Source organism: Pleurodeles waltl, chromosome 12 (genome assembly GCF_031143425.1).
Source record: "Pleurodeles waltl isolate 20211129_DDA chromosome 12, aPleWal1.hap1.20221129, whole genome shotgun sequence".
Classification (NCBI taxonomy): Eukaryota; Metazoa; Chordata; class Amphibia; order Caudata; family Salamandridae; genus Pleurodeles; species Pleurodeles waltl.
The window spans coordinates 609,439,093-609,465,907 of NC_090451.1; positions in this window are offsets into that span (position 1 = coordinate 609,439,093).

Below are 26,815 nucleotides of genomic sequence, written 5' to 3' on the forward strand. Positions count from 1 at the left end.
TATGGTGCTGTGGATTTCGTAATGACAAGCTCCCAGACCGTATATTTAATATGGCTACACTGCACTTACAATGTCTAAGAATATTGCTCCTGTGACTATGCCCTCAGCTGTGGGTGACTTACCTATATCACAGGCAGTGGGTTGTGAGCATGGTAGCCTGAGAGAGGTGCCATGTTGACTTTGCCTTTTTCTCCCCACCAGCACACACAAGCTGCAAGGCAGTGTGCATGGGCTGAGTGAGGAGTCCGCCAGGGTGGCATAATACATGCTGGTGCATTTGAGGGCCTTCCCTGGCCACAGGGTCCTTGGTACCATGGGTACCTTTTACAAGGGGCTTAACTGTATGCCAGGGCTGTGCCAATTGTGGGAACAATGGTACAGTTTTAGGGAAAGAACACTGGTGCTGGGGCCTGGTTAGCAAGATCCCAACACACTTTCAATCAAAGTTTGCATCAACACTAGGCAAAAAGTGGGGAGTAACCATGCCAACAGTGGAATTTTCTTACACATATCACATTCAATAAACCGTAATACATACACTAAATGAATAAACAATAAACAAATTGAAATATTTCTTAAATAAGGCCTAAAGCTCTAGAAAACAAACTACACAAGATACTTAGCTGTAAAGGAGCAACAATCAAAGGAGTAAGATGGCTGCTGGGTTGAAATTTATATAAACTTTAGAGACATTCTAATTCTAGAATTTTAAGTATTGTTAATGTTTTCTTTGAAGTGTTGATGGAGTGGTAAAAAAAGACTTATGCATGATGCTAGCCTTCAGTTTCACATGAAATTAAGAAATAACTTCAATAGGATCGTGTAAGAGAATACTTGCCAGTCCCAGAACTACGTGTTGCTCGCAACATAGCTTTGTCTCATTAGTGTCTACGTTCAAAGAGGATGTCTTGATATAAAGTAAGGGCCAAAACACAAACAAGTATGAGACTGTTCAGAGATGATGAGTGGGTGGGGAAAACCGGACAGAATGCAGACAATGATATGACCATCATCGCACTTCAGTTGCATCTAAACTTCTCTCAATATAAGTAAAGGAAAATTAAAATAATAGTAGAAGGGCAGAGGGTTGGGGTGGTAAACTTAATTCTTCTAATCGCCCACATATCCCAATTGTTATATTCTCTCAAATAGCCTCAGTCAAAGTGATAGATTAATATGCATGCATCAGAGCATCAAGGATTACATACTTAACAGACGACATGGTGGAGCCGAAGATGGCGGCAGCGTAGAAGAGCAGCTCCGGACCATCCTGCCGCAAATCTTGCCAATCCGGGCGCTGCCTCGGGCTGTAATGGCACCGGACCCGGCGGACCTGGGAACCAAGCAGCCGGGAGATGGAGGGCGACGGCCCCCTGGGGAACGAAGCAGCGAAGCTGCCGGTGTGGTGAGTGGAGATGGCGCGGCCACACAAAATGGCGGGTGCGTGCCATCTCTGAGATGCTAGCAGTGTGGGCCGGATACTGCTGGGGTGCGCAGAGCATGCCAGCGCACTGAGCACTGGCGTGCACAGACACTGCAGGGGTCCCAGGCCCTCGTAGAGCAAAAGTTGGATGAGGCGGCGGACGAGACAGTCAAGAGGAAGATATGGGCCGACAGGACCTCAACCGCTCACCCACCTGGCCCGGTATAGACGTGGAGGGCGAAGGGCACCTGGTGTTGAGCTAACAGACCCTCAAGGCACAAAAGGTGAGCTGTTACACCGTGGTGGGGCAGAATCGTGAGGTGTGACCTGAGCGGAGGGGCTTGCGCCGGTGAGAGTGGAGGGTCCGGCCTTTCATAAACTGCCTGGGCGCAGTCCATAGCGATTGCAAGGAGCGAAGGGTGGAGTGCATACAACGCCTGGGGAACGACTCTCTGGTCACTGGCGGCTCTGTGTCCTTGAAAACCTGCTGTGATGCAACAGACCCGAGCACTAGAGAGGGGGCCAACATTGGTGGCAAGAGGCCCTCCCCTGGACCCTTACCTGGCTACCATGACCAAGTGGCCCTGATGGGGAAGCAACGCCGTAGGCCACAGGAATCTCTGGCTGCAAGCCTGGACGCCGATCATGGGACCACAGCACCGACCCCACAGCGGGCACTCCAACCGCCCCAGGTGCAAGGTACCCTACTTACGGTACTGGAGGCAATTGAGGACTCTAAGAACACCCTCAGACAACAAATGGGGAAAGTGTCAGTGGAACTGAGCCTTCTAAGAACGGACAACCGAAAAATGGTGGGGAGAGTGGACACTATAGAGGAAGGGCTGACTGAAATGGGCACATCCCACCAGGCACAACAAACTCAACTTGCAGACAGAGTGCAGAGGCGGGAACACGCAAAGACGCTAAGGGCTGCAGCCGGCGTAACAATGTCCGAATAGTAGGCCTACCGGAAGGCATGAAGGGCAACGACATGGTTGCCTACCTGGAACCCTGGATGAAAGGACTTATGAGCCCTCATCAGCTCACATCATTCTTTGCTCTGGAGAGAGCGCACGGGGTCCCGACCAAGCCCCCTGCACCAGGATGACCCCCCAGACTTGTTGTGGCCAAGCTGCTCCCCTTCAAAGATCAGAACTTGTTACTTCAAAAAGCACGGGAAGAGGGGCCCTTTGCCGTGGAAAACATCAGGGTCAGTCTGTACCCAGACTACACAGCTGCGGTGCAGGCCAAGAAGGCGTCTTCTACCAAAGTGAAGACGACCCTCCGGACTGAAGAGGTTCGATATGCACTGCTGTTCCCCTCAAAACTGAAAATAATGTGTGATGGCCACACCTATTTCCGCTAGACCCCAGAGGAAGCTTGGTCCTGGCTTGAAACATATAAAAATGTGACAGTACAGCAGAATCCCCATAAATCCACACCGGCTAGACGTCGGAAAAAGAGGCGCCGCTCTGGCGACCGCACTCGCAGAGGCAAGGTGCTCGGACCAAGGAAGACACAGGTTAGCAGCCACGTCCCTGACAGAGTCGCCCTCCTCTGATAAGGACAAACTAAGCCACACGGATATGGGCGAGTCAGGAGATTCATCGGTCCATGAATCGGTTGTGGACCCACTTGGCGGCCTGCCACACGTGACCCCTCAAACAGCGGAAGACATTATTTAGCCCTGACAGCTACACGTTACTGCATGGAACTCTGCTCTATAGGAACAGCGCCCTGAGTGTAAGTGGGGGCCGGTCCGGGGTACACTGAGGATTGCCGCCATTGCAAAGCTCATACACAAAGATACCCCACCATTTGCCCCTGGACCGTTGCAGCAGGGTCAAGATGATGGCCAGTTTTAAACTGTTAACACAGATTTGGGCGGTCGACCATTGCCATTCTGCCCTGGGGATGGGGAGTTGGGGATTGATTATTACTGTTGATACTCTTGCTGTTGATGATGCCCAGGAGGAAGATTGGTGTGCGGGGTTGTGGGGTGGGATGGGTGGGACGATGGGGATCTGGCGGCAGAGGACGGACTGATTCCCTGATGCCTGTAGTAACATCTCTTAAACTGATGTCTTGGAACATTCGGGCAATGGGTAGCATGTCGAAACGCCACAGTATCGTGAAATACCTAAAGAGAAGGGGAGTCCATATTGCACTACTACAGGAGACAAACCTCACCAAAGTGAAGGCCGACCGCCTCCACAAAAGATGTTGGGGCAGCTGTTTGCCACCACATACTCTGCCTATGCCCGTGGAGTGCTGATCTGGGTGAGGGCGGGAGTGCCGTTTGAGCCAGTCTTGGTGGACACGGACAGAGAGGGCTGGTATGTCTTGGTGGAGGGCCATTTGTGCGGAAGTCTGGTGGTACTGGGAAGTATATACGCGCCCAACCAAGATCAGGTCTCCTCCCTACATGGGATATCTGCTCGGCTGGCCATACACCTGGGCAGCCCTTATCTCCTGGTGGGGACTTCAACGCTCTCCCTGGTCCCGACGTGGACTGTTCTACTCTGCCTCTGCAGGGGTGATGGCAATTCGGGTGGCTAAGGGCCTGATGAGTTGGAGATCTGGGTGGGAAGTGGAAGATATCTGGCGCAGCAGGGAGTTCTTCCACTAGTCCCACATTTATCAAATACATAATAGAATTGACCATATTCTCTGCACGGCCAACATTAGCAGTCCGGTCACACACAGAATATTTAAGCCGCACAGTGTCAGATCACAGTCCACTGTGGCGATGCAGACAGCTAAGAAACTACCACCTGTCCCGACGTGGCGCTTGTATCCTAGAGCCCTTGAGGACGAGGCCTTCTATGGCACCTTAGTGACTAAACTGATGGAGTACTTTACGTTAAGTAAAGGGACAGCCTCAGATCAGAGGGTGGAATAGAAGACCCCGAAGGTGGTAATCTGGGACCACTGCCTAGGTCAAACAGTGGGAATCAGAACGGAACTGACGACCGAAGTCCTTCGCGTAGAGACAACACAATGTAGGTGGAAGTCAGAATTGGGTACCAGTCCAGAGGTGCCTCGACTGCTCTCAGCAGCGCGAGAAGCACATAATGAGGCACTGGAATGCCTTTGTTGTCACGACTATAAAGTACACACTAATAGGATACACGAGGAGGAGGGGAGGGCTGGGGAGCTACTGGCTTGGCTGATAAAACCGGAAAGCAGGGGCACTCCAATCACCCACCTGACAGCCCATGACACGACTATACTGCACGCACTGACGCACATTAATGACTAATTTAGATCTTACTACATGTCACATATAGCGCACAGCGGCTGGCAGAGAGGGATGCGCTGCATACTTATTTGAGTGGCTTACCAATGCGAGCACTGCCAGGACCTGACAGTGAACAGCTGGGTGCACCAGTGATGGCACTAGAGGTGCAGACTGCTATAAAAGACCTGGCGACCGGGAAAAACCCTGAGACTGACGTCTCCCCCCCCCCTAAATTTTATCAAAGGTTTGTGGGAGTACTGTTGCCATGACTGTAGAGATGTGAACAGAGGCCTACGAGAAGAGGGAATTGCCCCACTCTGCTAGGGAGGTGTTGGTAATACCCCTATCAAAGGGGAAGCAGGATTGGAAAACGGTTGCAGATTACCACCCTCTTTCAATGTTAAACACCGACTTTAAAATACTCAGCAAGGTGCTGGTTAACCGTCTACTCCCACATATGAGGGACCTCATCCATGAAGACCAAAATGGGTTCATCCCTTTGCGAAACACCTTCAGTAACCTATGGAGGCTATATAAACTGCTCTACGACAGGAAACGTTTACATGACCCTACAACTCTGATAGTGTCAGTAGACCTAGAAAAGGCCTTTGACACAGTACGTTGGGATTTTTTGGACACTGTAATGCAATGCATGGGCCTGGGACTGGAGTCGGGGAAATGGGCAAAATTGCTCTACACTCACCCTACGGCTAGGGTTAAAACAGGGCGCTCGATCTCTGCCAGTTAAAAGGTTCATAGGGGAACTAGACAGGGCTGCCCACTCTCTGCCCTAATATTTGCCCTGGCTACAGAGCCCTTGGCAGAGACGTTCAGGAGTAGAGGACGTGAGTGGGGTGTTATCCGGGGGGTCCCACACATTATCTCCCTGTATGCAGATGACCTCCCACAAGTGCTCCAGACGCTGGAGGATTTAGGGAAACACTCGGGCTTACGGTTTAACAGAAAAAAGACATATGTGTTCCCTATGATAGAGGGGGTGACACGCCTGCCCTCGTGTCCTATGGATGTAGAATGGGTCCCTCGGACGTTCAAGTACTTGGGGATCCAGATTTACCACAATAACAAAGACCTCTGGGAGAGCAACCTGGGAAAAGCGTATCGGGCTCTGAAAGCCGAGGTCGCCTTCTAGCTATCCTTAAAGCCACCAGTTATGGCCAGAAGTGCGCTTACCAAGATGGTGATGCTCCCTAGACTTCTCTACTACTTCACCAACCTACCGTTGACTGTGCCAGTATCGTGGTTCCGGACAATAGACTCTCTGCAACGTGAACTGATCTGGGACGGGGGATGCCAGCGTGTGGCACTGGGGATGCTTTGTCTACCAACTGAAAAGGGGGGACTGGGAGCCCCAGATTTTGAACTCTATTGTCTGTCAGCTCAATTACAGTGGCTGGTGAGATGGCTAAATGGGCTAAACCTGACAGAGACAACGATGGACGGTGAACCCGGCCGAGGGGAGCAACTCATAACCCGTATGCTAATGGGGAAAACAGAACTGCCCAAATCGAACATACTGTTATCCACAGCCCTGGCAGCATGGCATAGAGCCCTTTGGAGAATAAATGCAATTAATCCCTGTGTGCCTGCACTTCCCCTTGTGGGACTCCCACGTGACGCAACTGGGCCTCTTCACCCTCAGACAACTTAGATGTTGGACAGAGGCAGAGATCACTATTGTGGGTGACTGCTACCAGTGGGGGATGTTGATCCCCTTCAGGGACCTTGCTGACCAAAAGGGTCTACCGCTCGGCCAATTCCCGACTTATGAGGCTCTAGTGCAAGCCATGAAAACCCCGTGGGAGACAGTAGTGACGAACCACCCATGGCGGCTGCCCTCCAAACTATGCTGGTTGTGGGGGAGGCTCTCACTTAATAACCTGGATTATAAGGCTCTAAATGGGACGATTGAGAGGCCACTGGATGGACTGCGACTCAAATGGGACGCAGACATAGATAAGACCATGACGGATGCCAAATGGCATAGGACTTTAGCCTCGGCATGTAAGATTTCACGTAATACACGTCTGAAGTTTATACGATACAACTATGTCCATAGGACCTATCTCACCCGGCACAGAATTAACCAGATCTACGGGGGTTGGCAGGAGCATGCCCCCTATGTTGGCTAGTTGACACGGACCTTTGCCATATGACATGGGGCTGCCCTTTGCTAAGACCCTATTGGGGCGGGGTGACTGCCCGACTCAACACAGTTTTACAAAGACAGCTAGACGATGGTCCGACGGTGTGCATGTTGGCCTTTTTGACAAGCCCTTACCTAAAAAAGTGGGGAATAGGTTTGCAGATTTGGCATTAGTGCTTGCACACACGAGAGTGGCTATGGCCTGGAAGAGCAAGTGTGGACCCTGTCTTGTCACATGGGTGACGGATGTTACTTACTTATTGGGCAAGGGCGGAGGCGAGGGGGCTCCAGAGAGAGGCGATGAGGGGACTGAGGTGCCAGCCGATTGCCCCTTCATGTGCGGAAGTGGTGGATGCTTGGGAGGCATTGGACGCCGAGGCAGATGATAACGTGGGTGGAGCCCTGGCTTCGAGCAACACATGGGGCGATTGAGCCCTGATGCAGACCGGACTGCTGTCGGGCTGCGTCCTGAGAGAGACTCCCCTCCCCCCCTAACAATTGACCTCCCCTCCATCCCCCGCCTCTCACGCGTGACCTCTTCCCTCCCCCTCACCCCCCCAGCCACCGGGAACAGGGGCTGGCGCAAACAACCGTACACCACATACATGACTTCCGAAACGCTGGGCAAGTTACTGAGTTAATTAAGTGGAATGTTTTGTTTCTTTCCACTTTGATTTTGGCTTCTGTACACAGGGAAGACAGGTATGCATTTCTGGAATGTTGATCAGAGCAATTACCAGGTCCCTGTCTCACAAACATATAACGGAGACTTTGAGAGGGACTGAGATTGTGTTACTGTGATTCTGCCTGCCAGGGGTCGACTAGGGTACTAGTCACTTTATAACTATGGTTTTATGAAACAGGTGATGGTTACCCACAAGCTGTATACCAATGTGATGTGGTGCCCTGGGTGGACTAACATGGCAATATGAATGAACCAAATTGTACTATTTGAAATGCCAGTAAAAAAAAATTGAAAAACAGGACATGGTGAAACGTCTGTCTTGGAATGTTTAGGGACTAAGCTTCCCAGTTAAGACACAAAATTTGAGGTGCATAAAGAAAGCAGAAACCAGAAATATTTTCCTCACAGGAGACCCACTTACTCAAACACAACTGATGCAGAATAAATTGTATAAAACTGAAATCTGTGCTTCAGCATGATTAAGAAAAGTAGAGTTGTGATGGCATTCAGATAACAGGAACAGAATGGGACACAGTAGAGGGTACATGTATAAAGAAGGAGCACTAGATAAGATGTCTTTGTCTATTCAGAATGCTTATGCCCCACGTTTTGAGGAAGAAGCAGTCCTTGAAAGTGTGTTAGAGAATTGAAGATTGTGATCCCTCAAGAAGTAATTTGATGGGGGATTATAATTTGGTTCTGGAGACTGGCATAAATTGCCACCCTCAAAATAGATTTCTTTGGTGGGCAATATGAAAAAATTAAACTCTAAACTACAGGAGCAAGGACTTCTAGATATTTGGAGGGACAGTTTCTTGAATGATCATGCATTCACCTTTTATTCCTATGTATATAGACCCACTAAAAGAGTCATCTTATCAGGAGCACAGAGGCACTGAGATAGAAATAGGAACAATTACTCTCTAGGCCAACATTATGATAAAGTGGGTAGTAGACATGGGCAAGAAACAATAAAGGAGAGAACTTGACACTTGACAAAAACTGTCTAAAGGATAAAATGGGCGCACAAGTGTAGGAAAGTACCATCTTGCCTGGCATGTTACCCCCATTTTTCACTGTATATATGTTGTTTTAGTTGTATGTGTCACTGGGACCCTGGTAACCCAGGGCCCCAGTGCTCATAAGTGTGCCTGAATGTGTTACCTGTGTAGTGACTAACTGTCTCACTGAGCCTCTGCTAATCAGAACCTCAGTGGTTATGCTCTCTCATTTCTTTCCAAATTGTCACTGACAGGCTAGTGACCATTTTTACCAATTTACATTGGCTTACTGGAACACCCTTATAATTCCCTAGTATATGGTACTGAGGTACCCAGGGTATTGGGGTTCCAGGAGATCCCTATGGGCTGCAGCATTTCTTTTGCCACCCATAGGGAGCTCTGACAATTCTTACACAGGCCTGCCACTGCAGCCTGAGTGAAATAACGTCCACGTTATTTCACAGCCATTTTACACTGCACTTAAGTAACTTATAAGTCACCTATATGTCTAACCTTTACCTGGTAAAGGTTAGGTGCAAAGTTACTTAGTGTGAGGGCACCCTGGCACTAGCCAAGGTGCCCCCACATTGTTCAGAGCCAATTCCCTGAACTTTGTGAGTGCGGGGACACCATTACACGCGTGCACTACATATAGGTCACTACCTATATGTAGCTTCACAATGGTAACTCCGAATATGGCCATGTAACATGTCTATGATCATGGAATTGCCCCCTCTATGCCATCCTGGCATAGTTGGCACAATCCCATGATCCCAGTGGTCTGTACCACAGACCCTGGTACTGCCAAACTGCCCTTCCTGGGGTTTCACTGCAGCTGCTGCTGCTGCCAACCCCTCAGACAGGCAGCTGCCCTCCTGGGGTCCAGCCAGGCCTGGCCCAGGATGGCAGAACAAAGAACTTCCTCTGAGAGAGGGTGTGACACCCTCTCCCTTTGGAAAATGGTGTGAAGGCAGGGGAGGAGTAGCTTCCCCCAGCCTCTGGAAATGCTTTGTTGGGCACAGATGTGCCCAATTCTGCATAAGCCAGTCTACACCGGTTCAGGGGACCCCTTAGCCCTGCTCTGGCGCGAAACTGGACAAAGGAAAGGGGAGTGACCACTCCCCTGACCTGCACCTCCCCTGGGAGGTGTCCAGAGCTCCTCCAGTGTGCTCCAGACCTCTGCCATCTTGGAAACAGAGGTGCTGCTGGCACACTGGACTGCTCTGAGTGGCCAGTGCCACCAGGTGACGTCAGAGACTTCTTGTGATAGGCTCCTTCAGGTGTTGCTAGCCTATCCTCTCTCCTAGGTAGCCAAACCCTCGTTTCTGGCTATTTAGGGTCTCTGTCTCTGGGGAAACTGCAGATAACGAATGCAAGAGCTCATCCGAGTTCCTCTGCATCTCTCTCTTCACCTTCTGATAAGGAATCGACTGCTGACCGCGCTGGAAGCCTGCAAACCTGCAACATAGTAGCAAAGACGACTACTGCAACTCTGTAACGCTGATCCTGCCGCCTTCTCGACTGTTTTCCTGCTTGTGCATGCTGTGGGGGTAGTCTGCCTCCTCTCTGCACCAGAAGCTCCGAAGAAATCTCCCGTGGGTCGACGGAATCTTCCCCCTGCAACCGCAGGCACCAAAAAGCTGCATTACCGGTCCCTTGGGTCTCCTCTCAGCACGACGAGCGAGGTCCCTCGAATCCAGCAACTCTGTCCAAGTGACCCCCACAGTCCAGTGACTCTTCAGTCCAAGTTTGGTGGAGGTAAGTCCTTGCCTCACCTCGCTGGGCTGCATTGCTGGGAACCGCGACTTTGCAGCTACTCCGGCCCCTGTGCACTTCCGGCGGAAATCCTTTGTGCACAGCCAAGCCTGGGTCCACGGCACTCTAACCTGCATTGCACGACTTTCTAAGTTGGTCTCCGGCGACGTGGGACTCCTTTGTGCAACTTCGGCGCGCACCGTTTCACGCATCCTTGTAGTGCCTGTTTCTGGCACTTCTCCAGGTGCTACCTGCTTCAGAGAGGGCTCCTTGTCTTGCTCGACGTCTCCTCTCTCTTCAGGTCCAATTTGCGACCTCCTGATCCCTCCTGGGCCCCAGCAGCATCCAAAAACACTAAACGCACAATTTGCGACTAGCAAGGCTTGTTGGCGTCCTTTCGGTGGGAAAACACTTCTGCACGACTCTCCAAGGCAAGAGGGATCCGTCCACCAAAGGGGAAGTCTCTAGCCCTTTTCGTTCCTGCAGAAACCTCCGCTTCTTCTGTCCAGTAGAAGCTTCTTTGCACCCGCAGCTGGCATTTCCTGGGCATCTGCCCATCTCCGACTTGCTTGTGACTTTTGGACTTGGTCCCCTTGTTCCACAGGTACCCTAGATTGGAAATCCACAGTTGTTGCATTGTTGGTTTGTGTCTTTCCTGCATTATTCCTCTAACACGACTTCTTTGTCCTTAGGGGAACTTTAGTGCACTTTGCACTCACTTTTCAGGGTCTTGGGGAGGGTTATTTTTCTAACTCTCACTATTTTCTAATAGTCCCAGCGACCCTCTACAAGGTCACATAGGTTTGGGGTCCATTCGTGGTTCGCATTCCACTTTTGGAGTATATGGTTTGTGTTGCCCCTATCCCTATGTTTCCCCATTGCATCCTATTGTAACTATACATTGTTTGCACTGTTTTCTAAGACTATACTGCATATTTTTGCTATTGTGTATATATATCTTGTGTATATTTCCTATCCTCTCACTGAGGGTACACTCTAAGATACTGTGGCATATTGTCATAAAAATAAAGTACCTTTATTTTTAGTATAACTGTGTATTGTGTTTTCTTATGATATTGTGCATATGACAATAGGTGGTACTGTAGTAGCTTCACACGTCTCCTAGTTCAGCCTAAGATGCTCTGCTAAGCTACCATTATCTATCAGCCTAAGCTGCTAGACACCCTATACACTAATAAGGGATAACTGGGCCTGGTGCAAGGTGCAAGTACCCCTTGGTACTCACTACAAGCCAGTCCAGCCTCTTACAACAAGCGATCAGCTCTTCTAGGCAACACTCATTCACCCCTGTGAGATGGTTTGATCACTCCTGTAGTAAGGTTCATTGCACTTTTTGACAACTTTTAAGGAGAGTCCTAGGGATAGATCCAAAGTCACTTCCCCCAGAATGTCATATAAAGCTGCCTTACAACTAGGAAGCGCACTTTGCAACAGGAAGATTGCTGCCTGCACCTTCAGGTGCGCATTAACTTTAGGGAGATTGTGAACAGCCTCTTATTCAACCATGACATGGTAAGTTTACTTTCCTAGCACATCATGCCTGCTTACTGAGTCAAGCACTTTGAAGTATTTATGATATGCAATGTTACACCAATTGTGTTTACTGAGTCACACTCAGCTTTGACGACTCAGTGTGATTTTTCTCTATCCTTTGTTTGGGATGAAGCTAGAGACCGTGTCCTCACCCTCACTAATAACAAAGCCACTGGTCCTGACAGGTTCCCACTGGATCTATTTAAGTCCAGTGTACTTTTGTGTGCCCCTCTTCTCGCCATCATCATTAACATGACCCTCAGTCATAGTGTTCCTAATTACTGTTCAAAAAAACTGTTGTTGTCCCTGTGTTTAAAAAGAATCAATATATGACCCTTAGTTTTATCGCCAGTTCCCTTTGATGGATTCAGAGGCGAACATGACAGAACAAATGGTACTCTGCAGACTAACAACCTTGACCAAAAATAGTAATGTGCTCTCCGAAGGGCAATATGGTTTTAGAATGGGAAAGTACACTGTGGACCATATTTGAACCAGCCTCTCATAATCAGCAAGTATACCATGGCTTAACCAGGAACAAAACCCTTGGCCTTCATGGACATGAGCTCCAGTTTGAACAGGGTCAACAGAGAGAAATGAAGGTCTGTAATACTGCATCTGGGGATTGACAAAAATATTGTCCTTTTCTTACACAGCTTTAACCTTACCCTGAATGCTTCAGTAAGATATGGTCAGAGGACAGAATACCCCAAGCACTTTTTTCTTAATGGGGGGGTCAGACAAAGCTGTATCATGGCTCCCTTCTTATTCACCAATTTTGTGAACAATTTGGAACAAGCCCAAGTAGCAGGGATTTGTGATATAACTGTTAGATGGTTGCTCTGTCCCAGCCCTATTATAAGCCAATGGCACTGTCTTAGTTTCTAGATAAGCTTAAGACCTCAAAGTGTATTGGACACTTCTACTACTTATATGAACACACTTGATTTGAACATAAATTCTATCAAATCTCACACTATGACAAAAGGACCTAAAAACACTAATGGTCTGATTTAGATTTCGGTGGACGGGTTACTCCTTCACGAAGGTAATGGATATCCTGTCCGCCAAAATATAAATCACATTATTTCCTATGGGATTTATATTTTGGCAGACGGAATATCTGTCAGGCTCTAAATGCAGAACTCACTTATGTAAAAGTAGTTCACTTAGCAAAGTGAAAGCATTTTCCTATCTTGGTATTCTGTTTGATTTTCCCCGTACTTGGTCCCCGCTGATCAGGGAAAGGATGCATGTTTTCCCAAATGCATTGCTTCTGATTTTGACTTTGCTACCAGGCTAGGGTACAATTCAATGAGAGCAGTGCTTCAGATTTACAAAGCCAAATGTGTGCTTTAGCTTATTATGGTTGTGACATCTGGGAATATGTCAACATATAAGACCTTGAAATGTGCTTAAAATTTGTTTTTCAAAAGACTTCTGACTCCCTAACAACTCTTCCACGCGTGTCACTCATGAAGAGCTGGATAGGGTTTTTTTCTGTTACACTATCCAGTTGAGACCTCTCATTTTATAGTTGTCCTCTGGCTCAAGCCTTTCCTGGATCTTAATAGGAACTTTGAAAATAATTGAATGAATTTGGGTCATGCCCTACAGATACCTTGGTTTAGATATGCCAAGAACAGCTTCCTTAAACTGGGTTGCTCACCCCTTTTAAGTAACCCTGAGAGTATTGATAAAGCGGACATCATTTGGGTGAAGGACATCTTAATACGTCAGCTACAGGACAAGAGGGAATCGCTTGCTGTGTTAAAGGCATCGGTCAGGACGTACATACTTATGCAGACCACTTTATCTTTAGAGCCATATCTTTTATATAACTTGCCCAACCCTTTGTTTTATGTTTACACCCTTCAGGCTGAACATGGTCCATTTTTTTTTTAATTGTATTGAGGGATGATCCAGCAAAGTGGATCAGCCACTTTGCCTCTGTGAAGTAACATCCAAACAAGACAGTATGCACTTTATTTTGTTTTGTCTCATTCACAAACAACTTTTTTTAGGCCACTTTTAGTTGGAAGGAACTGTACTCAGGCCACGCCAGTGTTACTATTTCTACAGCTACAGAACAACCCCTTAACTTTTGGTCTGGTGCTTGTTTTTTTTTTTTACAACATTTTTATCAGTACAGCCACAGTTTGCTTTCACATTATAACCAACCATGTGACAAATCACATCTCCAAACCATAGTAAGTCCCCACCTCCCCGATGTCTTATTGTGGTTCCATGGACAGCCTTGTGCCATATAAATATATTTTTCAAGTTGGGTTCCCCAGTCCACTCCCGCTCTCCATTCAGCCAGGGATTGGATGCTGGGGAGTTCCATCTCTGAGCATTGTCCTGCTTAGTAGCTAATGTGGTAACACCCACCAGTGTACAGACAGCCCAGGAGCTGTCAATCTTGTCAATCATGCCCAGCATGGCCCCCCTGGGGTCAGGTCAAGGTCTTCCTCCAAACCCCAAATGTTCCCTCTTATTAACTGCCAATACATGGTGATAACTGGGCAATGCCAGACTACATGGTAGAGATCAGCTGAGGTCTTGGGACAGCAGAAGCAGCCAGGTTGGGGGATCCTGCTTGCATGGTGTAAGCATATCGGGGTGAGGTGTTACATGTGTAGTCATCTAATTGAATCAGCTAGAGCTAGCCAGTGTGCAAATGTCCAACCTGGCATCTCTCCAACCCACCTCATCTAGCTAATCAGCCCAGCCCTCCCAGCAGAGCCAGAGTGCAACAAAACCATGTGGGGCGTTCGCAATGAGCAATCAATGAATTTATGAGATTGTGCCTTTAACAATGCGAATCATCAGCCGTGTCAGATTACCACTAACCTGAGGTTCCAGAGCTGCATGAGCCAAGATGGTCCAACAATCCTACCCCAGAACCAGTCCCAATCCACAACTAATGATGGGTGTTGACAACTGTTCCCAGGGAGAAAGGAGGTAGATGAGGGACAACGCCCAACACAGGAAGGAAAGGAATCTCGATTCTTGCTATAATCGATCAGCGAGCCACTTATTCAGAAGGTCCCCTCTTTACTGGATTGGATTCTATAAAGGAACAAAAAAGCACCCACTGGATGTCAGTGACTCTTCTAAGGATAATACCAATGCCCAAATATCTCTGCAATTAATCCCTTGAATAGTAGCACTTACCATGGAGAGGACACTGTGGTCATCAAAGGAAGGTGAGTTCCCATCACTCATATAAATCAGTTGCAGACATAACCAGATTGTAATAAAAAAATCCAAAATGCTGATTGTCCATCAAATGAATTAGAATGGCTGCATAACCAAAACCATAGCTCCATCGGTGCAAGGGAAAAAGCGGAAACACAATCACAGTCTTGTAGTTTTCCCTGGAAACATTAATAGCCCACTCATGAAGGATCAGAGCACTGACCTGGGTTTGTAACCATCCACGTTCCCAATGAAGGAGTTTGTCCCCACAGAATTGATGACCACAAACTTAAAGTAAACGCACGTCACATAAGGGCCAGGAAAGTGACATTAAACAAAATTCATGGTTCTAGCCTAGAACTGCCAGAATCCTGATAGTCCAGTAAGCTGCCAAATGAGGAGCAAGGCTCAAAGCAGGAAAAAGAACAGGTTTGGTGCCGGTGAAAAATAGCAACGCAAAAACTGAATCTCCAGCACTGAAGGAAGATGCAGGGTATCTGGAAAGTCTGCCGAAGGTGGGCCCGCAGCATCAACAAGTGCAGACGCTGAAATGCCAGAAGAGCACAGAGACACTCGAAAGGAAGAAGGTGGGCCACAAGTCAAAACAGGAAGCTTGAAGCCAAGCATGGATAGGAGCATGAGCATTGCTGAAATACAGAGCCGCCTACCTGTTCCAGGATGACCCTCCCACAGGACCCTCATACAACCTCAAATGTTGGAGGAAGTCTGCAAGGGATCAAGAGCAGAGATAAGCAGTCACAGGGAATTTAGTGGAAACATAAAAAGTGTAAGTTTTATCTTACTGTTTACAAGATTTACAAATACTGGGAGGAAGGCTCAGGCCTAGGAGGCCACTTAAAAGCTTAACACTAAATATATGTGGGAGATGTACTGTGCAGGAAGTGCGAGGTATGACAAGCAGCTTGGCCTCCAGGGGGCTGAAATCGGCGGCCTCAGTATTGGATTGTATGTTGGCAGAAGTGCGTCGCGTGGTTGCAGATATTTGTGAAATTGCACTGGATTAAGGTCATAGCAGTTCTGTAGGTCTCTAAAGAGCAAGATGTGTTTCCCCACCCAAACGTCCCCCAGGATGGTGATGACAATTGTGTCCCATTTGTCGAAGCCCTCTAAGCGGGCTGAGTGAACGAGCCACCAACCCCTCAGCATAGGGAGCCATCTCCATCAGTTCCACTGTTCCAGCCTAGAAATCTGTGTGGATCTCCAGCAAAGGAAGATCACACAAGTGATGTCAGGCAGGCTGCTGGGTCTTGGAGCACTGTACAGGGTTTCAAGGATGTGGTCATGTTCCAAAGAGAATCACTTCCATCGATATGTTGTATCATCCCACCTACCACTAAGCCAGTCATTAACAACAATTAGTTAGGAAGCCAGATAATAACATTGAACATTCCCCAGCCCACTATCGCATGGAGATTGTCTACCATTGGGAAATACAATTCAGGAAAAAACGCCTGATCAAAGAGAGAATAGTTAGGATGAGTGCATGAAACCAGCGTGGGGAATTGGGAGTGGAAAGTGCTGGCATATGTATAGAAAGTGAGAGAGAATAATCATTTTAAAAAGGGCAATATGGCCAATCGGATGCAGGGAAAGCTGTGCTCTGGATGTCGCTTTTCATACCGGACACCAGCGGCATCAAGTTAAGGTGTCTTGTGGGGTCAGGGAGCATGTGCCTTGCCAGATGGCATTTTAGATAGGGCAGAGATAATCTCATCTTCCGGTGTGTGTGCACCCAGCTCATGGGTGAGGGAGGAGGGGATAGTAGACAGTGGGAAGTCAGATAATAGTGAGTGTTCTACCTCCCAGGGGTGACCAGGTTTACAGGTGTAAAGGTGTTGGTAAAAGGCCGCAAAGGTCTGTAGGATGTCGGGTTTGGGAGAGATATCGACCTTCCATGTCCATCAGTTGGGGTACGATGTGGGAGACTGAAACATGGGTGGCAAGCCAGCAGAGAAGCTTCCCTGATTCGTCACCATTCTCTTAAATGTTACGTGTTGATGCCTGCCAGCACTAATGGGTGTCCTCAAGGGTGAGTCGCTGTATTTGGCACCTAGCTGCCATGAGCCCCCGTGTATGATGAGGAGTTCAGTGACTAGGAGCCTGATTCTCCATGAACCTGGGTTTCAAGGGCCATAATTTGTGCTACTTTCTACCTTTTGCCCCTACGCCAAGCCCCTTTGCCACACCACGGATCACCGCTTTACCAGCCTCCCACTGGGTGTGTTGAAATACGCCTGGATCTCTGGTGCCAAGTAAGCCTCAAATTGGGGGTCTTTGAGGTACCAGGCGTTAAGACACCAGATGGGCCTCTGGGTCCAGTCAGCAGCACCAAATGTCATGGTAATGGGGGGCAGCCACACAGTCCACCTGGCATACGTCCATAGCCATTAGCAAGGAAAGGTCAATATGAGATTCAGTTTTATACTCCGCTGAGGTGTGGGTATGCACCCATTCTCAGGGATGTAAAATTCTCCATATGTCACAGAGCTCCAGCGTGTCCACCCAGGAGGGGAGATAGTGTGCGCAGGATGTGTGCCCCTGAGTAACGGGACCAGAGGAACCCAGGTCAGGGTTAAACATTGCATTAATGTAGCCACCAAAAATTAAAACACCCATTGGCAGATTTGCAAGCAAAACGGTCAGCGATGAGAGCAACCCTGCAGGTGTTTGGTTGGGCAAGTAGGCCGAGAGGAAGTTATAGTGATGGCTTTCAAGGATGTCCTTCACTACGACATATCACCCTTGAGGGTCTATGTGAGAGACTGTCAGGGGAAATTGCCTGTGTAACAGGATGGCTACTCCTGGGAAGTCCCGACTGAACCCTGCATGGAACACTCTACCATACCCACGTCTTCGAAGGAAGGGACACTAGGATTCCAGCAAGTGATTTTCTTGAAGCATATGAACCTGGTGCTAGAAACACTTGGGCAGCAGTAAGTTTGATGTGGTCCAGGATGCCATTCACATTCCACAACATCAATTTAAGTGAGGGTATGGCAGGCACCAATTGCAATGCAGGATGGTATCAATGTGAAACCTGTCCCGAAGCGCGGGTAGCATTGCTTTGTGGGGGAATGGTGCTTGGTGGTGTACATGAGTAGTGGGGGGGGCAGGCATTGAAAGAGCTGGTGGCAGATGTAACAGAAACAAAAAACAAACATTACAACAAACCAATCCCTTCATCACCCCAACTGCCCCCTCCCCATATTTCTACCCCTGACGTACTTGTGGCCCAAACTGGACCTCAATGGAGGTAGAGAAAACAAAAAGGGGTAAAAGAGCATACAAAGAGGAAAACCTATAGTGGGCATAGGGAGGCAAATTGACCCCCTTCAAGTAGGACACTGTACCAGAGTAAGTATGGGTAATCACAGCACACAGTCACCAAGGTGTAGGATCAGTCTCCGTGGGGTATAGCCACCAACTCTCTATTCCACAATCCTGGGGAAACCTAGACAGTCAGATTGGGGAGTCCCTCCCTCAGGGGTCTGTGTTGGTGAGCTCTTCCCTTGGTCGTCCAGCAGTCCTTGCCATCTTAAGTGTGGGGGGGCTACGAGTCTGAGCCCAAGGAACCTATTTGGCCATTGTTGTGGTTATGATGTTTCTTGGAACAGGTTCACCACTTCCTATGAGGCTTCAGGGGGGAGGGGGTGCAATTGGTGGCGCTTTGATGCAGCCCACAGCTGGGGCCTGGACGATCTGAAGGGGTGCATTTGTCTCTTCTCTCCTCAAACCACTCCCAGGCCTACTCTGGGGATTCGAAAAATAAATTATTTAGTTTTGAAGAGGACTTTGACTTTTTCTGGGAAGAGGCAAATGCATTGGTGTCATGGGGACGAGGACATGCATGAAGTGCTACCTTAGTTTCCCCTGAAGCCTGTGAACCCTGCTGCAAACAAGTGCTAATCTCTTAATTGCGGACTCTGCCACCTTAAACAGGAAGGAGCCATGGACTAGAGCTGGAGATTGGAGTATCACCAAGGAGAAAAGATGGAAGCAAGAAGAGACCAGTGTTGAAGAGTGTACAAAGGGGTGGTGATGACCTGAATTGGGAGAGGAGAATCCGAAAGCGCCGGAGGAAAGTGATGAGCTGAAGTATCCCCTGGACGGGGAAAACCAGCAAAAAGACCTCCCTGTGGCCAAACAGAAGAGCCCAGAATGTCTCTGGTCAGACACCATTGCCAGCCAAGCTTCAGAAGGGGTGTGTCTATTGCACGTGCATGCAAGAGTGTGGGCTTGGGTAGGGGGTTACAAGCGGGCTAGTAAAGCTACATAAAGTAAAGCAGAGGGCGGTTTAAAGGGTTTAATATGGCATGTGTCTTGATGTTTTGTTGAATTCGATTTTCCTTGTTTTCTCACACAGACTTCATAGGTGATGGCTGGTGAAAATTGTGCATAGGCTGCTCATCGGCAACCTCTGAAAACTACACTGTCACACCGATTCCCCAATTAGGCACTACTAAACCCCGTTCCCCTCACCATCCTTTGGGTACTGAGTACTTACCTGCCTTTTCTCTTATTACGAGGGAATCAGTGAGGGTCACCTTGCTAGACATCAAAGAAAATGAAAATGCCAGTCCTATTGGGGAGCCTGCCTGTACCATAGTTAGATAAAACAGGGTGATAAAGGATTTAAAAGCCTCTGTTGTGTAATTTAGCAGCAGCCCTGACAATCCAATCCCTTGCAATTGGAGATTTACAGCCCGGAGTTTTTGCTAGACCTCTGTGATGGAGCTGCTGCTGAATGACCCTGGTGTAGTCAGGAAATAGCATGGTGCGTGTGTTCTGAAAGTAAAGGTCAAACTGGCTACAGGCTTCCCTGAGGATTGCATCCCTATCCCTAAAATTAAGGTTCCTGATGATCAAGGGGTGCGCCGGGACCCGTGTGATGGCCGAGTCCAGTATGTTGCAGTTGCTACGTTGAGTAGACCTGTATGGGGCAGGAGTGTGGTGCATCCCCGAGTTCCAGGAAGGCCTCAAAGACTGCCCCAGGAGTTGTCGGGGACAGAGTGGCAAGGAACAACACGTTGCTCTTCCCAGTCCCAGGGCAGCATCTGTGGAGACATTCCCTGAAATAGGGTGAAAAAGAAGGGGGCCCCAAATCAGTGGCAATCATCAGTGTAGCAGGCAGGCCACTAATCCAAGGGTATGGGGACTTCCTATTGCCAATAAATGGCAGTATTGCAATGGGGGTGTTACCTCAACAGTTTGAGCGGCAGTTGAGATTCCTTAGGGCCGGCCCAGGTCTCTTGAGAGTATCATATGCGAGCGCAAACCCTGCAATGCACGAAGAAGTAGTCCCAACCGTGGATCGGGGAGGGCCCAGCTGCAGCCGCGAGGCACCTCTGTGGTCTGGAACAACTGTGTAGCACTCACCAGGGTCCCTACGCAGCTGAGTGGCCACAGGGCGTCCATGCGGTGGCTGCATCCCAGCGATGAGGTGACCACCCCCACCTGTCTTTCTCCAGCCCTACTCACAGCAGCATCCACGGCCACGGCCAAGACCGCAGCACAGGACCCTTGGCAAAGCGGTGCCATCAGTTCCTCAGCAGTTTCAGCTCTCCTGCACCAGTCTCTGTCTCGGCTGCAGCACAAGGGAGAGCGGCAGAGCATCAGCTGCTTCCTTCCCGGGGCAGGACCATGGCGGATGGCGAAGGGGTCAAGCGCAGCTTCAAGCTGCGACCGCCATCTTGGCTGCCGTAGACACGCCCACCTGTTGCTTGTTTTTTAAACTGCATTGTTAGATTAAGGAATTCATGATGAACGTTTACTTCAACATTGCAGTCTAAAATTATGCCCACCCCAATGACCTAACCTAATATTTCACTGATACATAAACGTGACAAGCCTGTGGTGTAATGTACATCATACAGGCGTTTTGCCATTTTAATTAATGATAGCCAAATGTCTGCCTGTACATATCACAGCATTAATTCTCCCTGACCAACATGGATTTATTCCCAACAGACAAGCTGTGGATAACAATTGTAGAGTTTTACAAGTAATAAAAAAGACTAATAAGTGAAGAATACTGGTGGCAGTTATGTTGATAGATGCATAGATGCTGAAAAGCATTTCAGAGGGTCATTTGGCTACTTACGCTACAAAATTGGATTACGATCTAATATGATAAATTATGTAACAGTGCCACCTTGCATGGTTCAGCGTGGCTCAGTGAATTTAGATGATGCAGGGTACTGCAAATAGCAGCTTTGCGTTACTGTGTTGTGAAGCAGTTCCATAGGTGGAGCACGGGTGTTCCCTATACATCCACATATGGATTTTGATGCAGTTCCAAATTTACTAAGGGTAGCAAACCAGGGATTGTGTCAAAATGGTTTGCTTTCCCAACAGAGGCAAATCCCTCAAAAGATTGTTTTTGTTCAGCAAGGTGTCCCTTCCTGCACAAAAATAATCCTGCCTGTTAGATAAGAACCTTTGCTCCTTGGTGCAAGAGTTCCTGCATTAATGCTAGGTAGCACTCAGTGTGCCAGATAGGTAGAGTGCAGTAATGTATAATTTCTTAGTTGATGCGGTACATTCCTGCTCTCCCTGTCTAGCAGCACAGCAAGTTGTCTTGCTGCGTTGCGATGTGTGACATTTTGATACGTCTGTGTCAGACTTTGCAAGCGACGTACTGTTAAGTTTTGGCGCGGTCTCAATCATGCCTTTTGGAGTCCCCGTTACACGCTCTCTTATGCTGCATCACTTTCCTCCCGCCCTCTTTGCGGTAAGGTTCATCTGCCTGGAGGCAGCGCCCAATGGTGGTTTCATTGCCCTCATCCTACACATACTTTCTCACTGGGGCTTCATGCCCCAGCAACCTCCAGTGACAGCCATCTTTAGGGTGTGGCCACTCTATAAAAGCCAGCCACACCCAGGTTCCAGTGCTCACTATTTTGGAACCAACACTCGAGCATCTTCTTCCCTGAAGTCTCCCAACCTTTGATGCACGAGGAGCATTTAAAGCGAGTAGTAGAACTCGCTCCTGGTAAGCTCGTTCCATCGGGGTTTTCCCCCGCCAGTGTTTATCTGTGTCAAAATTGTTATTTTGTTTCTTGTACCAACCAGCTGGAGTCGAGCGGTTGCTTGTTTCTATGGTAACCAGCTCATTTCCTCCCGGCAGCGCGTTCTGAAGAATCCTTTGTTTGATACATTGTAATGCTTCGTAACTTTGCTGAGAAATTGTGAAATGATTAATGCTGCCTTGGCGACAGAAAGATCGTACATGACATTATTTTGTTTTGAGTGAATACGTTACATTCCTAGTGTGAGAAAGTTTGGTAACCTTATTTTCTTTTGATGTTTGCAAGATTGAAGAATCTTAAAAGGAAAATCGAGTCAAGTCAGCACGGAACTGTGTTACTCGTTTTTGATGGATATTTGAATTACGAAAGTCAGTTCTCACTTTGTTATACCTTGAGCTCCTGGCATATGCTCGCTGGTAGATTTTGGTTTTGGTCTGGAGTGCCATTCTTGTGGGTTCTTTGCAACATTTGAGAAATTCAATTTTGTTTATTATATGGAAAGAATGCAATATACTGAAGCATGACACGTTTGATTAATGCTCCTGGTGTTTTTTCTTGTCTCTAACCTTTTTCCTTTTCAGATCTCCCTCCAAGCTGTTCCTATCCTGCTTACCCTTCCCCCTGCCTGGCCTCTACAATTATCAGTGTTGTTTTAATCACAGAATTGGTGCTGCCTGGAGGTGGGCCTCTAATCAGCAACGCCAAGATCCCGAGGAATTAGGCTGTGACAATCTGGTACTTAGAGCTTCCAGATTGTCTGTGGTATGAGAGATCAACACATGTGAATGTGCAGTTGGTGAACATAATGTGTAAATAGACTGTATGGTGATTGGAAGCAACACCTATGGTAGAGGTGGTGGGAGAGGGAGGTGGGGGTGATTGGTCACCAATGTAAAGAAACTGTATCCTTCCTAATCTATGTATCAAGAGTTATGACATGATGAAGATAGGTGGAAAAATAAAATTAAAGTGCTGTTTGGCAAAATAAGGGTGGAAGCTGGTATCCAGCCTTCCTTGACCTCCTATCTGCTCGAGCTCCCATGTCAGTCATTTTAAAACAGATTTTCTCTATAGAAGGCACTAAGGACCTGATTACGACCTTGACGGGAGGATTACTCCATCACAAATGTGATGGATATCCCACCCGCCGTTTTAGAAATTCCATAGAATATAATGGAACTTGTAATACGGCAGGCGGGCTATATGTCACGTTTGTGATGGAGTATCCCATCCGCCAAGGTCATAATTAGGCCCTAAATGTTTACTTCTCATCTTTGACTTTCTGGCTTCTCTGCCATCATCAACCTGAATTAGATTAACCAGAGATACTGGGGCAGTTAATGTAGTGTGGTGAATGGGCACCTAATCCCATAGGAAGGGAGTGAAGAGATTTTCAACATAAAAAGTGCCTTAAGGCAATGAGAGTGCCTGTCCACATTATTTGAGGTACAAATACTGCCCTTGAAATGCGGCATTACAGGACGATGTTGTTGCTTACATGTCTCAGTTTGTATTTGTAATTTTTGCTCGAGTAAATTAGGCAGGTTTTACTAGTGTTTTATATCAAAGCTTGTGATTGCAATGCATGTGGTAATATGGGTTACTGCTCATATTTCTGCTAATCAAGCAGACAGTAATAGAAGTCTTAAAGAAAAGAAACACAAGGTTTGAAATGTCCTGTTAATTTTATCATCGTCACTCTATACCAGTGGCAATATTGTGTATATGTCACTATTCCCGGGGGCGTGGCCAGGTCTCGCATGGAGTAAGCAGCGAGTTTAGGGAGCTCCGGGGCCACTTACCCACGTCCTTGACCCATCCTGAACCAGATTTAAGCAGATAATATATGCTGCTGATTCCTCCAAGACCTTGGGAACCCCATAGGAGCCGCCAGAGTTGAAAATAAGACCTTAAACTAACTATTTTACTCTCGGCTTGCGGTGCATCCAAAATGGCAGCTGCCTCCGGAGAGCGAGAATTAGCAGCAACGTTTTAAGATAGCGGGGACCAACTGGCGCAGGAATTGGACAGAAGAGGAAGCCATGGGACTCCCGGAGAGGGGCACAGGAGCTCCAGTGTGGAAACTCAGCAACTTGAGGGCTTGCGTGCTTAGAAGGGCAGAGGAGACCGAGCGCGGCCACAGGTGAGAGCGGGCCGAAGAGATATCCAACACAGATTGCGACTTGCCGACCCCGTCGAGCGGAGCCCCGGGCATCGGGAGAGACTGGGGCGGTGCCGCCTTGCGGACCCTGGCAGACAGTGAGAGACCATCGGGCACAACAGAAAGTAAGCATTCCAGTTGACTGGCCTGATAGGAGTGAGATGTATCGGTAGGGGCAGGGGTAATGGTAGATTAATACATTAGGGAAGATACTAAACCCTGGGCCCACGTTAAGCAAACAACACATGCAATCCCACTAAAAAGTCCATTACCATGGGGGACCTGCGAGCCCAATAAATTGACCAGTAGCTGAGACATAAACACAGTGCATGAGACGCAGCTAAGGGCCCTTAGGGGAGACGGCACAGAACAAATAAGAAGAGCTCGCAGACTCCCAATAGTACAGTGGTGCAGTGGTGTGAACTACTAACTAAAATCGAACACTGGCTCATCTTGCGGAGCAGTGAAAGTAAATCATCTTATAAGCTGGACTTACAGCAGGGTAGCGAGCACTGGGAAAACAAGCCTTGCCATACAATGGGGAAGACCCTCAAAAAAGGAGAAGGCGACATGGGAGGACTCCTACTCCCCAGAGCGCGTGCAGGGAGCACAGACCCGATCACACACAATGTCTCAGCGGCGGAAAACATTGAACTGACTCTCCAAGATGTGCTTCAAGCCATAGCAGCATCCCGAACAGCGTTGTAAGTCAAGATTGACACACTAAGCATAGATCTGGGCCTCTTGCGGGATGACCATAAGAGGTTGGCAAAAAGAGTCACCATGACAGAACAAGACCTGGCAAAAGCAATCCCCAACCTGACGCTAGCAAACAGGCTGAATGTAATAGACAACCGGGTCAAAGCGCTGGAGAGAAGAGCAGAGGACGCAGAAAACAGGGCGAGACGCAATAACATCAGAATTATAGGGATCCCGGAAAAGAATGAAGGCCCTGATATGGTGAAATTCCTAGAGAACTGGATTCGGACAGTTATTGCCCCGGATGGGGCTGTCCACATTCTTTGTCCTGGAGAGAGCTCACAGAGTACCCAGCAGGATGCCACCTCCGGGGCTCTCCCGAGACCAGTGATAGCAAGACTTCTCAACTTCCGCGACAGAGATCACATACTACGTCAAGCACAGCAGCAGGGTACGCTGACAATTGAGAACAGTAAAGTATCCATCTTCCCAGATTTCTCCTGAGATGTGCAATGTCGACGAGCAGACTATAACTCTGTGAAGCGCAAACTTCACGACCTGGAGATCACTTATTCAATGCCGTTCCCGGCTAGACTCCGAGTGGTCAACCCAACTGGCACAGAATTCTTTTCAACACCAGAAGATACTTGGTCTTGGTTGGAATCTCAAACAACACCAGACCCGACTAACATCTCGCAACATGACAAGAAACGAAGGCGCCCTAGATCGAGAAGGCGACAGGTAACACATAAAAGTGACCCACCTAACCCAGATGAAGTACAAAAAGTAAGCCGACGTGTGGTGGAAGCGGTGGCAATGCTGGGTGAAGGAACTAGGAGATCAAACATGGCTTCACCCTTGAGCTCACAGAAAGAAGATGACCATTCGGATTCTGATAACGAGAATGCGACCTCTACCCAATCGAGTGTTATCCTATCTGTGATCACACCTGGAACAGCAGATTAAATAATCTGAATAAGAAGTACCAGTACATACTGCCAACACCACCGCTAAACAGAGTCAATTAGCAGAAACTCCATATGATGAGATGGCTTGGCACGGCGAAATGCATCTCCCCTATAATATCAAGGTCGACAACCTACGTGAGACACTTTTACCTCACCCTGCCCGCTACATTGATGGATGGTGGGGAGGGGTGGGCCCAGAGGAATCCTGGGGCTTCTGACTGAGGGGAACTGAGTGCACCACCCCCACAACTGCTGTGGGCCACACAGCGGAGACTATGACCTTTGTTGAAACACTGTTGAAAATTTGGGAGAAGATATTATGGGGGTCATTACGACCCTGGCGGCCGGCGGTATGTTGGCGGTAACACCGCCAACAGGCTGTTGGTGTTCCGCCAGCAATTATGACTGTGACGGAATTGCCACGGCTATACTGCCGGCACCTCCTTTTTCCCACCAGGATTCCGCCTGGCGGTCATAATCCCCAGTGCAGCGGTGCAAGCAGCGGTGCAAGCACCGCTGTCCTGGGGATTGTGAGTCCCCGACCGCCGGCCTGTCCATGGCGGTGAACACCGCCATTGAAAGGCCGGCGATAAGGGGACTTGGGGTGCCCTTGGGGGCCCCTGCACTGCCCATGCACTCGGCATGGGCAGTGCAGGGGCCCCCAGGCATAGCCCCGTCGCGCATTTCACTGCCCGAATTTCAGGCAGTGAAATGCGCGACTGGTGCTACTGCACCCGCTGCACATCAGCATTGCCGCCGGCTCTATTACGAGCCAGCTGCAATGTTGATGTGACATTACCGCTGGGCCAGCGGACGGTAACACTGTTACCGTCCGCTTGCCCAGCAGAAATGTCATAATAGGGAGACAGGAATACCGCCGGCAATGGCGCTATTCTGTCTCCCGCGGCCCAGGC